This window comes from Orycteropus afer, unplaced genomic scaffold, assembly GCF_000298275.1.
Source record: "Orycteropus afer afer isolate SDZICR_OR568_19922 unplaced genomic scaffold, OryAfe1.0 scaffold00022, whole genome shotgun sequence".
NCBI lineage: Eukaryota > Metazoa > Chordata > Mammalia > Tubulidentata > Orycteropodidae > Orycteropus > Orycteropus afer.
The window spans coordinates 17,676,870-17,692,414 of record NW_006921609.1 but is presented as its reverse complement, the minus strand read 5'-3'; the positions used below and the strand labels follow the sequence as shown (position 1 = coordinate 17,692,414).

At 38.6% G+C, this 15,545-nt stretch overlaps 1 pseudogene; it reads right to left on the bottom strand.

Annotated features, from left to right (window-relative positions):
• Positions 1 to 12,261: 12,261 nt before the first annotated feature.
• LOC103192014 lies at positions 12,262 to 14,906 on the bottom strand (annotated as a pseudogene).
• Positions 14,907 to 15,545: the final 639 nt, after the last annotated feature.

Sequence of the window (15,545 nt, the reverse complement as noted above, 5' to 3'; positions counted from 1 at the left end):
GCTGGCTACTGAGGCTGAGAAGTCCCAAGGGTGACAAGTAAAAAGGCACAGTCCTGATGTTACCAAACCACATGGCAGGCCATTAAGTTAAGTCCATTGTAAGTCCCAAGGTCGGCAGAACATGGCAGGCTGCTGAACAATGACAGGGCTACATGCAGGGTCTAAGTGTACCAAAGGCTAGGGACCATTCTCAAAGCTGCTCCTTAAATACAAGAAGCAGACCACATACCCAAGGACAGCTACTCAGCTGTACACAGTAGATTCCACCATGGAGTTGATTACCAGTCTCATCATGGGGAATACTACATCCAGCTGCCCAGCCACTCAACCAGGCCTAGCCAATTTGACATACAAATATAACCATCACATCCATACTACAGACTGTAGTCTTTAATCTTCATCAGTAAGGCATCCTCACATTCAACAAGCAAAATTGTCGTCTGCATATTGCAGGTTGTTAATGAGTTTTCCTCCAATCCTGATGCCACATTCTTTTTCATACAATCCACCTTCTCTGATTATTTTTTCAGCGTACAAGCGGAATGAGTATGGTGAAAGGATACAACATGACACACTCCCTTCTTCATTTTGAACCATGAAGTATCCCCTCATTCTGTTTGAATGGCAGCTTCTTGATCTTTGTACAGGTTCCCCATGAGTACAATCAAGGGTTCTGGAATTCCAGTTCTTCTCAATGTAATCCAAAATTTGTTATGATCCACACAATAGAATGCTTTTACATAGTCAATGAAACATAAGTAAACATCTTTCTAGTATTCTTTGCTTTCAGGCAAGATCCATCTGACATCAGCAATGATATCTCTTATTCCATCTTCTCTTCTGAATCTTGCTTGCTTTTCTAGAAGCTCTCTGTCAATATGCTGCAGCAACCATTTTTACATTATCTTCAGTAAGATTTTACTTGCATGTAATATTAATGATATTGTTTGATAATTTCCACATTCTGTGGGACCACCTTTTGTGGTGGTTATGTTTGTGTGTCAAGTTGCCCGGGCATGATTTATTTGCTGGCCAGCTGGTGGCAGTTATTCCCCCTGATGAGACTGGCAATCAACTCTATGGTGGGATGTACCATAAGCAGCTGAGTAGCTGCCTTTGGGATGTGGTCTTCTTCCTGTATATAAGGAGAAGCCTTGGGAATGGTCTCTAGCATATGACACACTTGGACACTGCATGTAGCTATGTCATTGTTCAGTAGCCTGCTATGCTCTGTCAACCTTGGGACTTACAATGGACTTAAGTTAATGGCCTGCCGTGTGGTTTGATAACATCAGGACTGTGTCTTTTTTACTTGTAAACCTTGAGACTTCTCAGCCTCAGCAGCCAGAAGCTGTCTGAGTGAAGAAATGCCTCTAGCTCCAGTGGGCCGGGAGTAGCAGGCAGAGCTGGACCCCAAGGTTGAGGGGCTTTAACCCAGTACTAGAGCCTGGCACTTTGAACTTGGACTTAAAGCCTCCAAATTGTAAGAATAAACTCCTGTTTGTTAAGTCCATCCCATTTGTGGTGTATTCCTGTCAGAGAGGCACTAGGTCACCAGAACACCCTTCTTTGGAATGGGTACAGATAAGGATCTCTTCTTGTCAGTTGGCCAAGCAGTTGTTTTCCAAATTTCTTGGCATAGCAAGTGAGTGCCTCCAGCATGACATCCAAACATCTCAGTGAGTATTCCATCAATTCCTGGAGCCTTGTTCTTTGTCAATTCCTTCAGTGCAGCTTCAACTTCTTCCTTTAGTACTGTTGGTTCTTGATCATATGCCACCTCCTGAAATGGATGAAGATCGACTAGTTCTTTTTGGTACAGTGACTGTGTATTCATTCCATCTTCTTTTGATGTTTCCTGCATCATTCAATATTTTTTCCCATAAACTCTTTCAATATTTCAATTCGAGGCTTATATTTTTTCCTCAGTTCTTTCGGCTTGAGTGATGCTGAGTGTGTTCTTCCCTTTTAGTTTTCTAACTCCAGGTCTTTGCACATTTCATTATAATAATTGGCTCTGTCTTCTTGAGCTGCTCTTTGGAATTTTCTGTTCAGCTCTTTTATCTTGTTATTTCTTCCATTTGCTTTAGCTACTCTCCACTCAAGGGCAAGTTTTAGAGTCTCTTCTGACATCCATTTTGATATTTTCTTCCTTTCTTTCCTTTTAATGACCTCTTGCTTTCTTCATGGTTGATGTTCTTGATGTCATCTCACAATTCCTCTGGTTTTCAGTCATTGATGTTTGAGACATAAAATCTATTCTTTAGATGGTCTCTAAATTCAGGAAGGATATTATCAAGGTCGTATATTGGCTTTCATGAACTTGTTTTAATTGTCTTCAACTTCAAATTGAACGTGCATATGAGCAGTTGATGGTCTGCTCCAAAATCAGCTCCTGGCCTTGTTTTGGCCTGAGATATTGAACTTCACCATCACCTCTTGCTACAGATGTAGTCAATCTGATTCCTGTATATTCCATCTGGTGAAGTCCACAAGTATAGCTGTCATTATATTGCTGGATAAAGGTATTAGCACTGAATAAGTCATTGGTCTTGCAAAATTCTATCATGCCATCTCCAGCATCATTTCTATCACTAAGGCCACATTTTCCAAATACAGATAACTCTTCTTTGTTTCCAACTTTTGCATTCCAATCCACAGTGATAACAAACACATCTTGATTCCATGTTTGGTCAATTTCAGACTGCAGAAGTTGGTAGAAATCTTCAATTTTTTCATCTTTAGCTTTAGTGGTTGGGGCATAGATTTGAATAATAGCACTATTAACTGGTCTTCCTTGGAAGCATATGGATATTATCCCATCACTGACAGCATTGTACTTCAGGATAGATCTTGAAACATCCTTTGCAATGATGAATGCCCTGCCATTACTCTTTAAATTGTCATTCCCGGCTGATAGTAGATCATAAGGTTGTCTGATTCAAAATGCTAAAGACCAGTCCATTTCAGGTCAGTAATGCCTAGAATATTAATCTTTATGTGTTCCATTTCATTTTTGACAACTCTAATTTTCCTAGATTCATACTTCTCACATTCCATCTTCCAATTATTAATGGATGTTTGCATCTGTTTCTACTCATTTTGAGTCATGTCACATCAGCCAATGGAAATCCTGAGAGCTTTACTTTATCGATATTGTTAAGGTCTTCTCTACTCTGAGGAGTTAGCTCTTCCTCAGTCCAATTTTGAGTGCCTTCCAAGCTGATAGACTCATCTTCCAGTACTCTATAAGACAATGTTTCAGTGCTATTAATAAAGATCTCTAGTAATACATCAAACAATGTTTCCCTGCTATTCATAAGGTTTTCACTGGTCAATTGTTTGAGAGATGGATGGGTTTTTCTTCCTTCCAAGTCTGTTTTAGCCTGGAAGGTCTGCTGAAACTGTCCCCCATGGGTAACCCTGCTGGCATTTTGCAACACTGGTGGCATAGCCTCCAGCCTCACACCAACATGTAAGTCACCATAAGATGACAAACTGACAGACAAGTTCATCTCCCTTAGTTGTTCCTAACCCTTCTGTGCCAACCTACCTCAGGTCCTGGACTGAAAATAGAGCTTCACACAAGCTAAAAGCAGCCCTGGACCTGGCATCCACCAACCTCTGGCCCTGGCCTTAAAATAGAGCAGTCCCTAAATGAAAAGCAGCCCCCAAAATCTGTGCATGCCTATCTCTAGCCCTGGCCTTAAAATAGAGCCATCCCAAAGCAAAAACAGATCCCGGACCCCTGGCCTTAAGGCCCTTAGGGATGCAATATTTCTTCTTCATGAATTAAAAATATATATATATATATCTTATTTCCAGTGCTATAAACTCAAATGAAACTAAAAGAGAATATACTTAAGAGTATTGATGTAGCATAATAATCTCAGAGTATATGAAAATAAGGCCTTGGAAAGTACAAGGACTTCAGAACATACTATGCCACATTATCTGTATTCTAGCTTATTACTTCTCTCTGAAAACATCTTCCACCGTGAAAAAGAGGCACTGTGAAAGTAATATTCTTACAGCTTCACACACACACATTCACTGCTGTCGAGTGCGTTCCCACTCATAGTGACCCCTCCTTTGGTTTCTGATGCAGTATCTCTGTAGAAGTAGATTGCTCAGTCTTCCTTCCGAGGAGTAACTGATGGGTTTGAACTGCTATCCTTCTGGTTAGCAGTTAGATGCCTTAGGCACTATGCCACTAGACCTCCTATAGCTTCAAGACAATGTAAATTATATAAAAGTTTCTCCTCTTTGAAAAATTCTGGGGAATTACTCAAGCTGCCCTGATTAGGATAATGGATGTCCCATCAGTGAATTAGTCATTTCACCAGAAGTATTGAAGTCAGGACTTATAAAACAATCACTCCCATTTGGACATCATAGCTAGGTCACAGGAAGAATTTCTTCGCTGAATAATAATATACTATTTCAGAATTGAGTTGTCCAAAGCTGAGAAAATAATTAATGTTCATTTAAAAGTTTAAACTAATTTTCTCACATGTTAGCAATTGATTTGAACTCTATTACTATTACTTCTTAATGCATGAAGGATTTATTTAATGAATTCCTAAAGCAATACACATGAATTATACAAAATAATGGAATGAAATGAATATATACAAGTTTCAATTAACTTAAATTATACCTCAGATGAAAAATATAAACATTTGATTTGCATTATATCACCCAAGAAAAATCAATATTAAAATTCGAAGATGTAATCATAAGTCTCTCTCTCTCTCTCTCTCTCTCTCTATATATATATATATATATATGCATTTATTTATTTATTTATTTATGCTTTTTAAATAGATAATGTCATACAAAATATAATATGCTATTATTTGTTTTCTATACTTAATATAACGAAATAATTTAATATTTAGAAATAGATAACTCATTTTATAGATCATTTTAGAACTTATCCATCTAGCATTCCTTACTTAGCTGTAAAAAAAAAAAAAAAAAACTTATATAGTGTCAATATTTTATATCCAAAAATTTAAATCATGATTTAATAAGTATTTTTATATATGACTTTTTTTATGTCAATGTAAATATTATTACTATGTATTTGTACAATTGGCATTGCAATTATTGATCTTGTAGTTTTTTAATAAATTTGAGATGTTTGACTAATTGCTTTCCAGAAATTGTTAAATCTGTTTACATTTCTATGAACTGTGGGAACAACTAAGCATTACTGAAGTCAAACAGATAATATTGGTCCACTATAAATTGAAAACCATCAGCTTCTAATAGCCCCCAACAGTGCACAGCAATCTTGTCATGTTTATGTGATTCAGTCACTTGCTTCTACAGTTTATCTCATGTCTTCTCAAATCTCTGATTTTCTTTCTTTTCCATCATACTCAACAGATAAATTAATCTATTTTCATTGAAAATGTAAGTTATTAAACAAATCTCCCTCAACTTCCCATTAATCCCCTATACCAAAATTTACAAACATTGAAACCCACATTATACTGCTTCTGTTTGCCTACAATGGAAGAATTTCCCTCCTACTAGGATTAATCACTCTGTCAATTTGTCTTAGGTGGCTTGGATGTTGCTTTGAATCTGAAAGCTATGCCAATTGTATTTCAAATACAAGATTGGTCACCCATGGGGGACAGGTTTCAGTGGAGCTTACAGATTAATACAGATTGGAAAGAAGGAAGAAGGCCATCCATTTCTGAAAAAAAAATAATGGCTGCTGGAAACGTTATGAATAGCAGTGAAACACTCGCTGATATAATGTCAGAATATGGGCCCCTCAGCTTGGAAGGCACTCAAAATACACCTGAGGAAGTGTCGGCTCCTCAAACTAAGTTGACTTTAATGAAGTGGATAAAATAACACTTTCAGGACCTTCATTTCCTGAGGGTCATGACTGAAAATGTGAAGAAACAGCTTCAAACATCCATTAAGAGTCAGAATACTGAATGTATGAAGTATATTAAGAAAAATGGAAGTTGTCAAAAATGAAATGAAACCTATAAAGACAGATATCCTAGGCATTAGTGAGCTGAAATTGATTGGTACTGGCCATCTTGAATCAGGAAAATGTACGGTCTACTATGCCAGTAATGACAAATTAAAGAGAAATTGAGTCACATTCACAGTTAAAAATAAAATTTCAAGAGTTCTCCTGCAGTACAGTTCTTTCAGCTATAGGATCATATCCATACTCCTAGAAGGAACATCAGTTAATACTACTACTAGTCAAAGATTAAAAAACTGAAGACTTTTACCAACTTCTGCAGTATAAAGTTAACCAAACAGGAAATCAAGTGTATTAATTATTACTGATGATTAGAAAGTAAACATTGGAACTAAGAGACATTTTTCCAAGACTTACTTGGAAAATATGGCCTTGGTGATAGAAATGACACTGGAGATATCATGATAGAACTCAGGAAGATTAATGACTTATTTCATTTCAAATGCTTTTCAACATCAACGGTGACTATATACCTGGACCTAACAAGTTGGAATACAAAGGAATCAAATCAACTACCTCTGTCGAGATGGAGAAGAAGCTCACTATCTTCAGTCAAAACAAGGCCAGGAACTGACTGTGGGACATCAATTGCTCTTATGGAAGTTGAAGGCAGTTAAAACAGGTCCATGAGAACCAAATTACGATCTTTATTATATCACACTTGAAATTAGAGACCATCTGAAGAATAGATTTGATGCATTGAACACCAATGACTGAAGACCAAATGAGTGTGGTAGTTCATCAAAAGCACCATACGCGAAGAAAGCAAAAGGTTATTCAAAAAGACAGGAGAGGAAGAAAAAACAAAGTGAATGTGAGAAGTGGTGAAACTTGCTCTTAAACTGAGAGTAGCTAAAGCAAATGGAATAAATAATGAAATAAAAGAGCTGAACTCTTCTCAAAGGGAGGCTTGAGACAACAAAGTTAAAGTATTATAATGAAATATGCAAAGACCTGGAATTCAAAAACTAAAAGTGGAGAATACACTCAGCATTTTCCAAATTAAAGAACTGAAGAAAAAATCAAACCTCAAATCACAATATTGAAAATTCTATGGGCAAAATATTATTTTTAATTATTATTATCATTACTTTTTTTGTGACTCAGGTGAAAGTCATCACTGCAAGTCATCAGTGCAAATTCATTTTCCATACAGGATCTCACATACACTTTTTCTCATGACATTATGATGACGGGTAGGTCATTCCTTCTGATGGTATTCCACATGAACCTCAGGGTTTCTTCATATTGTTTTGAGCTTTTTTTCTGACTGGTCCTTTTCTAAAGAAGTATTCAGGTATATGTCTTCAATCTCATTAATTTTGTCCTCCATTGATTCGATTCTACTCATTTCCCCTTTCAGTGTGTTATCTATTTCTGAAAATTTAGTTAATCTTCTGGATTTCTATCTGTAGATTTTGTATAATTTCTTATTTTTCATTTTGTTCTTGTATTTTCTTCCAAAAAGGTTCTAGGGTTTTGTCTGTGTTTTCCTTAATTTTGTCAGTGTTTTCCTTGATCTGTTGCTCAGTCTGTTGAAGACACCTAAGTATAATTCTTATGAATTCCTTATTATGGAGTTCCACTGCTGTTTCTTCCTCAGGGATGTGTTCTGGGTCAGTATCCTGCTCCTGTATTTCTACCACTTTATCTTGCTTCTTTGTATGGACTATGATGGTCTGTTGTCTCTGAGATATTGTGACTTTGTTTTATTTATATGTAATTGGTGATTGTATTTTGGAGTGATTTTCCCCCTTTTTTTAATTTTTTTTGGATATATCTGAGTAAGCAGGGTACTATGCTCCTCTATTCACTAGTTGCCAGCAGCACTTATGGACTCACCTCCTGTCTCTTGGTGGGTGTGATAAAGAATGAGAGTTGCTGCAGAGATTTCTCTTAACTGTTTATAAAAAGTATTAGAGGGTGAGTCAGGCTCTTATTTGTGAGTGTAAATCATTGGCCAGTTGGCACAGAAGGAAGTGGTGGCTCTCACACTGTAAGTGGAGCTACAGGAGGTGCAGATGTACTTGTGTCATGGGCACCATTGCTGTCTCCCACTCAGTTAGACAAAAACAACAATTGAAAAACCATCAAAAAATGAAAGCAAGCAGACAAAAACTATACCATATAAGCACACAGGAACAATCACCAAAAAAGAGTAAAGAGAAAAAAAGGAGAAAAAAAAGGGGGAAAAACAATAAATGAGAGAAAATATTTAAAGAAATACTTTAAACATTCAAAAGAAATTTGCAAAAAAAAGGAAAAAGACCTGCAATATCTGGGGAGGGTGGGATAAGAGAAAAGAGGTAGAGTACAAGAATAATGAAGAAAAAAAAATGGAAAAAATGCAAAAAGAAAAGCAAGTAATGAAGACAGCCACAAGAAAGGAAAAAATGGGAATGAGGAATAGGGAAGAGAGAAAAATCTAAAGACTAGAACCCGGGAGGGAAGACTTAAAACTATAATAATAAAAAGGATGGAGAAAAAGGAATAATTTTAAAACAGATAAAAATAAAGAAACTTAAAAAAAAATATGTGGGCAGGACATCCAGGCTCCATCAGAGCCCACAGACTGGGATGGAATTCCTGCCAGCCTAGAAGGTGGGTGAGAGTGAGGGGTGGAGACACCTTGATTCACCAACAGGGTGTGGGGTATAAGTGTAACAAGGGGAATATCACGCTTTTCTAGTCCTTCATGTCCAGAATGCCCTTGTGGTTACGAGCAAGGAGAGCCCATTCTCAGGTGCCTGGAACATGAGAGAAGGCTGTCACTTTAACTATACAAAGTGGTTGAACTGCTTGTAAAAATTCAAAATGGCTGTACCCTCTGGACAGCCAAAACTCCACAACTTAGCCCATGTCTCTTTTCAGTGCTTCCCCTTTTATTCACCAGGCACCAGTGAAGTCTTCTGTGCAGCCATGGCTAGCAGGGCCAATTTTTAGGTTAATTCTTAGGTCTTAACACCACTTGGCAATATCCAAGCTGTCAGTGCCATCAGGATCTCTGACAGACTGCAGCTCCATATGTCTCCTTTTTTGGTGTTTTCATGCAGGATTTTCTACTAGTTGGAGTTTAGTCCACTTCTATAGCCTTCCTTTCAAAGCTCAGGGCTCGAGGATTATCTTCTGTATCTGTGTTAATTGGTTTTCTTTTTCTTTGTTGAAGAGGGTCTGTATAGTGTGTCTGTCTATTCCACCATCTTACCAGAGCTCCTTGTAAAGGTCTCTACAGGCAAAATATTGAATAATGCAGAAAGCATCAAAAGAAGTCAGAAGGAATACAGAGCCACTGTACAAAAAATAATTAGTTGATGTTCAACCATTTTAGGAGATAACATTTGATCAAAAACCAATGGTAGTGAAGGAAGAAGTTTAAGCTTCACTGAAGGAATTGGTGAAAAACATGGTTACAGGAATTGAACGAATATCCATTGAGATGTTTCAACAAACAGATGTAGTGCTAGAGGTGCTTACTCATTTATGCCAAGAAATTTGGAAGACAACTCCCTGGCCAAGTGATTGGAATAGATGCATATTTGTTCCCATACCTAAGAAAGGTGATGCAACAGAATGTAGAAATTATTGAACATTGTTAAAATCACATGCAATTAAAAGTTTGCTGAAGATAAAAAGTAGTTGCAGCAGTATGTTATTGTTGTTATGTGCTGTCGAGTCGGACTTGACTCATAGCGACCCCTCCTTGGGTTTCCTAGGCAGTATCACTACCAAAGTAGATTGCTCCATCTTCTTTCCGAGGAGTGGCTGGTGGGTTTGAACAGCCAGCCTTCTGGTTAGCAGTCAAGTGCCTTAGGCACTATGCTACCAGAGCTTCTTGCAGCAGTATATTGACAGGGAATTTCCAGAAATTCAAGTCATATTCAGAAGAGGACTTGGAATGAGGGATATCATTGCTGATGTCAGAGAGATCTTGACTGAAAGCAAAACATAGCAGAAAAAATGTTTACCTGTGTTTTGTTGACCATGCAAAAGGCATTCAACTGTGTGGATTATAACAAATTATAGATAAGATTAGGAAGAATGGGAACTCCAGAACACTTAATTGTGTTCATGAGGAATCTGTACAAAGACCAAGAGGCAAATGCTCCAAAATAGCAAGTGAATTCTGCATGTTTTAAAATCAGGAAGTGTGTGAGCCAGAGTTCCACACTTTCATTGTACTTATTCAATCTTTATGCTGAGCAAATGATCCGAGAAGCTGGACTATTATGAAGAGGAATGTAGTGTCAGGATTGCATATCTGCAATATGGGGATGATACAATCTTCTTTGCTGGAAGTGAAGAAGACTTGAAGCACTTACTGGTGAAGTTTAAAGACCACAGTGTTCAGTATGGATGACACCTCTACATAAAGAAAACAAAAATTCTCACTGTTGGACCAATAAACAACATCATGTTAAATGAAGAAAAGATTAAAATTGTAAAAGGTTTCATTTTCCTTGGATCCACATTCAACACCCATGGAAGCAGCAGTCAAGAAATCAGACATCATATTGCACTGACAAAATCTGCTGCAAAAAACTCTTTAAAGTGTTTAAGGGCAAAACTGTCACTTGGAAGACTAAGGTGTGCCTTATCAAAGCATGGTATTTTCAATCTTCTCATATGCATGTAAAAACTGGACAATGAATAAGGAAAAACTCAGAAGAATTGATGCGTTTGAACTGTGGTGGTGTGAAGAATATTGATAATACCATGGATTGCCAAAAGAATGAACAAATCTGTCTTGGAAGAAGTCAGCCTGAATGTTCCTTAGTACATGACCTTAACGTACTTTGGTCATTTTATCAGAATAGGTCAGTCTGTAGAGTCGGATATAATACTTCCCTGACTTGGGTCAGGGAAGAAGGGGAAGACTCTCAGTGAGATGGATTGACACAGTGGCTGCAACAGTTGACTGAAGCATGATTGTGAGGATGCAGCAGGAGCAGGAAGTGTTCTGTTCTGTTGTACATAGGATCACTATGACTTAGAGCTGACTGGACACCACCTAACAACAATGACAACCACAGTGATAATCTCAGGAACTCTTATAGTGTATTGGTTAAAGCACTAGGCTGCCAACAGAAAGGTCTGCTGATGGAATCTACCTGATATTCAGGAAAAGGATGAGGCAGTTTGCTTCTTTAAAGATTCTCAGTCTTGGAAATGCTACAGGACGATTCTACTCTGTTATTTAGTATTGCTATGAGTTAGAATTGACTCGGTGGCAATCGGGTTGGTTTAGCTTTTTGGTTTAAGCTAATGTAGAAGCTCTGGTGGGCCGGTGATTAAGCACTTGGTTGCTAAGCAATAGGTTGGTGGATCAAATCTACCAGCTGCTCTGTGGGAGAAAGATATGGCAGTCTGTTTCTGTATTAAAGATTTATAGCCTTGAACCCAAGGAGGCAGTTTTATTCTGTCCGGTAGGGTTGAAAGGCAACAGGATTGGTTTTTGTGATTTAAGGCTAATCTCAAAATAGGCATTTTAGATCCTTGCTCATCTGGAATTTTCTGGAAATTTAAACAGTTAACCCTGGCTTTACAGAGAAAGATTCAAATATTTCCTCTCAACTTGATCTTTACCATTTTTTTAATATATATATATATATATTCAATTATGTTCTATTAACTTGCAACTCACTTCATCTGCAATGCCCCCTCTAGCTACCACCCATAGATGATTGCTCACATTTCATCTTGCACACTCATTTTAGCATAGTTGACAACAATTTTCTTTTTTGAAAACTCTTTACACTTGGCTTCTGTGCTTCACTCCTGATTTTTCTCATACTTCTCTGGCTACATAATAGATTAATTTGCTGATTATCTGTATCAGGTCATTAAATGTTGGGATTACTGAAGGCTCAGTACTATGCCAGTCCTATATTCCACTTTATTCTTTCTGTTTAGTTGATCTCATTCTTTCCTAGGACTTCAGTTACTTCCTATATACTGAATACTTACATAATAGTCTATTTTAGAGTACCATTGATCTTCATTTTTTACTTAGAGCATTTAACATAGTTGGATTATTTTCTTCCTTTTGTATCCTTATTTATCAATGTCTGTCCAGTCCATACTATTTTATGCCTCCTGAAGGCAAGAATGATATTTTTTTTCTTGATCACTATTTCCTTAATATTCCCTTAACCATGTTTGGTACATATTAGAAACTCAATAATTTTGGGGGCACATATAAATATTCCGTTACATTTGTGCTCAAGACCCATATATAATGTTGCCTATTGAAGTTTCTCTTCATGATGTAAAAGATCTTGAAATCAATACATCAAAAAATAGTCTTATCATTACATCAATCCTCTTAAAACCTGAGTGATTTTCAGTATCCATACCTCATGAATGTAAATCAGTAACAGGAGACCAATTTTATTCTTCCCCCTTTGTAAACCCAGTATCTACATTTAGTACCAACATTTGTTTGTATTTAAGAAGAATATTAAATAAATCCTGTACAGCCTTTCCAGTTTAGTTCAGCACACCCTAGTCCAAGCCACCACCATTTCTCTTTGAATTATGGAATTCTATAGTGTCCTCACCTTTACTCCTTAAATCCAATGATGATAGTTCAGTCAGAGTATGATTTTTGAAAAGTAAATCAAAACATCCTCTGCTTAAATATTTAAGAGATTTGTATTGCACCAAGGATAAGGACAAGATAATTAATATGGGAACTAGGGCCAGATATCCACAAAGTTTGCTTGATTACCTCTTTTAGATCTATACTTGATGTGGTAGTTAAGTTTTTGTGTCATCTTGACAGGGACTGGTTGAGTGGCTGGGCAGTTGAATGTGCTTATTCCCCATGGTGAGATTGGTAATTAACTCCATGATAGAATCTATTGGAGCAGCTGAGTAGCTGCTTTGGGTATGTGGTCTGCTTCCCGTGTATAAGAAACAGCTTTGGGAATGGTCTCCAGCTTATGGCCCGCTTGAACCCTGCATGTAGTCATGTCATTGTTCAACAGCCTGCCAGGCTCTGCTGACCTTGGGACTTTCAATGGACTTGAATTAATAGCCTGCCATGTGGTTTGGTAACATCGGGACTATGCAATTTTACTTGTCAACCTTGAACTTGTTAGCCTCAGCAGCCAGTAGCTACCTGAGTGAAGAAATCCCTCTAGCTTCAGTGGTCTGGAAGCCAGAGGCAGAGCTGAAGCCCAAGGTTGAGGGGCTTTCACTCAGCCCCTAGAGCCTGGCACTTTGAACTCAGACTCCAAACTGTAAGAGAATAAACTCTTGTTTGTTCAAGCATCCCATTTCTGATATATTCTTGTCAGAGTGGCACTAGGTAACCAGAACACTTAATATCATATTTTCAGAGCAATCTTTCCCGATATAAATAATTTGCCCTCAAGCAAGCACTATTACTCTTTCCTTAATTTATCTTTCTCCATAAAACTTCTTACCATCTGAGGTATTATTGTTTATTTTTGCTTATTTTTATTCTTCCAATTAGAATGTAAGCTTGATAATTTGGGCCTGTTTTCTTTTTTGTTAGGCATCTTGCCTAAGGCATTTGACTGCTAACCAGAAGGCTGGAGGTTCATACCCGCCAGCCACCGCTCAGAAGGAAGATTGGGCAATCTGATTCCATAGAAATACCACCTCAGAACCCAAGGAGGGGTGACTGTGAGTTGAATCAACCTGTCTTCAGTGAGTTTGGTTTTGATTTGGTTCTTTTTTGTTAACTGGTAAAAAGCCATAGCCCTGAACAGTGTCTTGATGGGAGTGGGCATCCTTGAAGGTCCAAGAAGCCCCTTCCCAGCAGCATTGGAGGTGGTGGCATCTTCCCAGGAGCACTAGAGGTGGTGGCATTGGAGGTGGCTTCTCATGGGGACAGGACATCTTTTAGACAGGAAGCAGTCCTATCCCCATTCGTCACCAGCTAGATTGTGGCCTGGGGCTTTGCAGCTGGGCCTGGGAGGTGTGTGGATGTGATCCTGAGAAACTGCAGATGATCATCTCTGTCTCTACCTCATGCAAAGTTCAGATAGAAATGCCAGCAGCAGGGACATGGGGTAAGTTTCCTTGACCCAGTGGATTAAAAAAAAAAAAAAATGTCCAGAAGAATGAACACAGAAGAAAGCAAATACAAAAGCTAAAAGCCATCCATCCCCAAAGCCTCCAAGTAGCACAAACTATAGGTTGACTCCAGCTCCCAGGGTGGGGGGTGGGACAGTGCTCTCTACCCAGGGAGCTTTCACTCCTGCAGCTCTTAGAGGGGTACTCAGAGAGCTCCTGAGAAGTGTCATGTGGGGCAGATGCTGAGTAGTGGGCTATGTAATGGCTGGAGCCCAGGACCTAACAAAGGGGCACATGCAGCACAGAAGCCCCCCACCCAAGAACAAAAGACCCAAGGCAGCCCAGGCCAGGTAGAAGGAGCTCCTTATCTCTTGTTTTTGGGCCTCAGACACCATGGCATTTTAAAGTCCCAGATGATGGTGTTGGCTGTCCAGCAGATGGGGATCAGGGTCAAGACCCCTGAAATGATAAAGATGATCCTGAAGGTGAGCACCAATTGAGCCGTGAAGTCCTTGTCCTCCACACAGGTGGTGCACTTGGACACAATGAGGTATAACAACAGGCCAAACAGGGACACCAGGAGGGTGACAATGCAGAGGGCTCTGATGGCCTGCAGGTCCTGGGGCAACACCAGCCACAAATGGTACACCTTGCACAGCATCTGACCCATGCTCTGCACCATGGAGGACATCCACAGCCCCTCCCACATCATCTAGGCCACCTTGATTCTGCTGCCAATGAAGGTGGTCCACTTGCACTTGGGCAGGGCCCAGGACACCAGAGCATTCACTCAACCCAATATTGTCAGGATGACCCCCAGGATCTGTAAACCAGTGGAGGCCATGTTGAAGACTGGAAGCTGTGAGGGAGAACTGAGATTTGTGGGATGGGATTGACTAAATAGTCTTTGAATTAATGAAAAAAATGTGAAAATGCTATTTGAAATTCATGATTTTGTTTTTAGTTTTCAGGATTAATACGGACACTTATTACCTTATCCTCCTTCTTCTTCACCACGAAAGAGTTCACAAGATAATATGTAAAACTGTCCCTTCCTATGTTATTCAATTAATAAACATTTTGTTTTGTGACATTGATTATAATATTTATATTGTAACAACACTCTTCCAACTTCCTCCCTGAATTCCTCATTTACATTCTTCCTTCTTTTCTATTTCTTCGTGCCTGCTGTACTTTATCTCTAGGCAAATGCAGCCCTTTAGATCTCATATGGTTGATCATACTAAGGAGTGTGTACCCAAGATGTTATTGTTCATCTTACAGGTCTGTCTACTGTTTGGGTGATGGTTGAAACATGGGGGTAGAGAGATGTTCAGTTTCAGCTTTGAAAGTGTTACAGGGCAAGATGGCAGACTAGGCAGAAGGATTGCACAGACCCTCTTCAACAAAGAAAAGGGAAACCAATTAACATAGACACAGAAGATAATCTTGGACCCCTGAGCCTTGAAGGAAAGGATGCAGA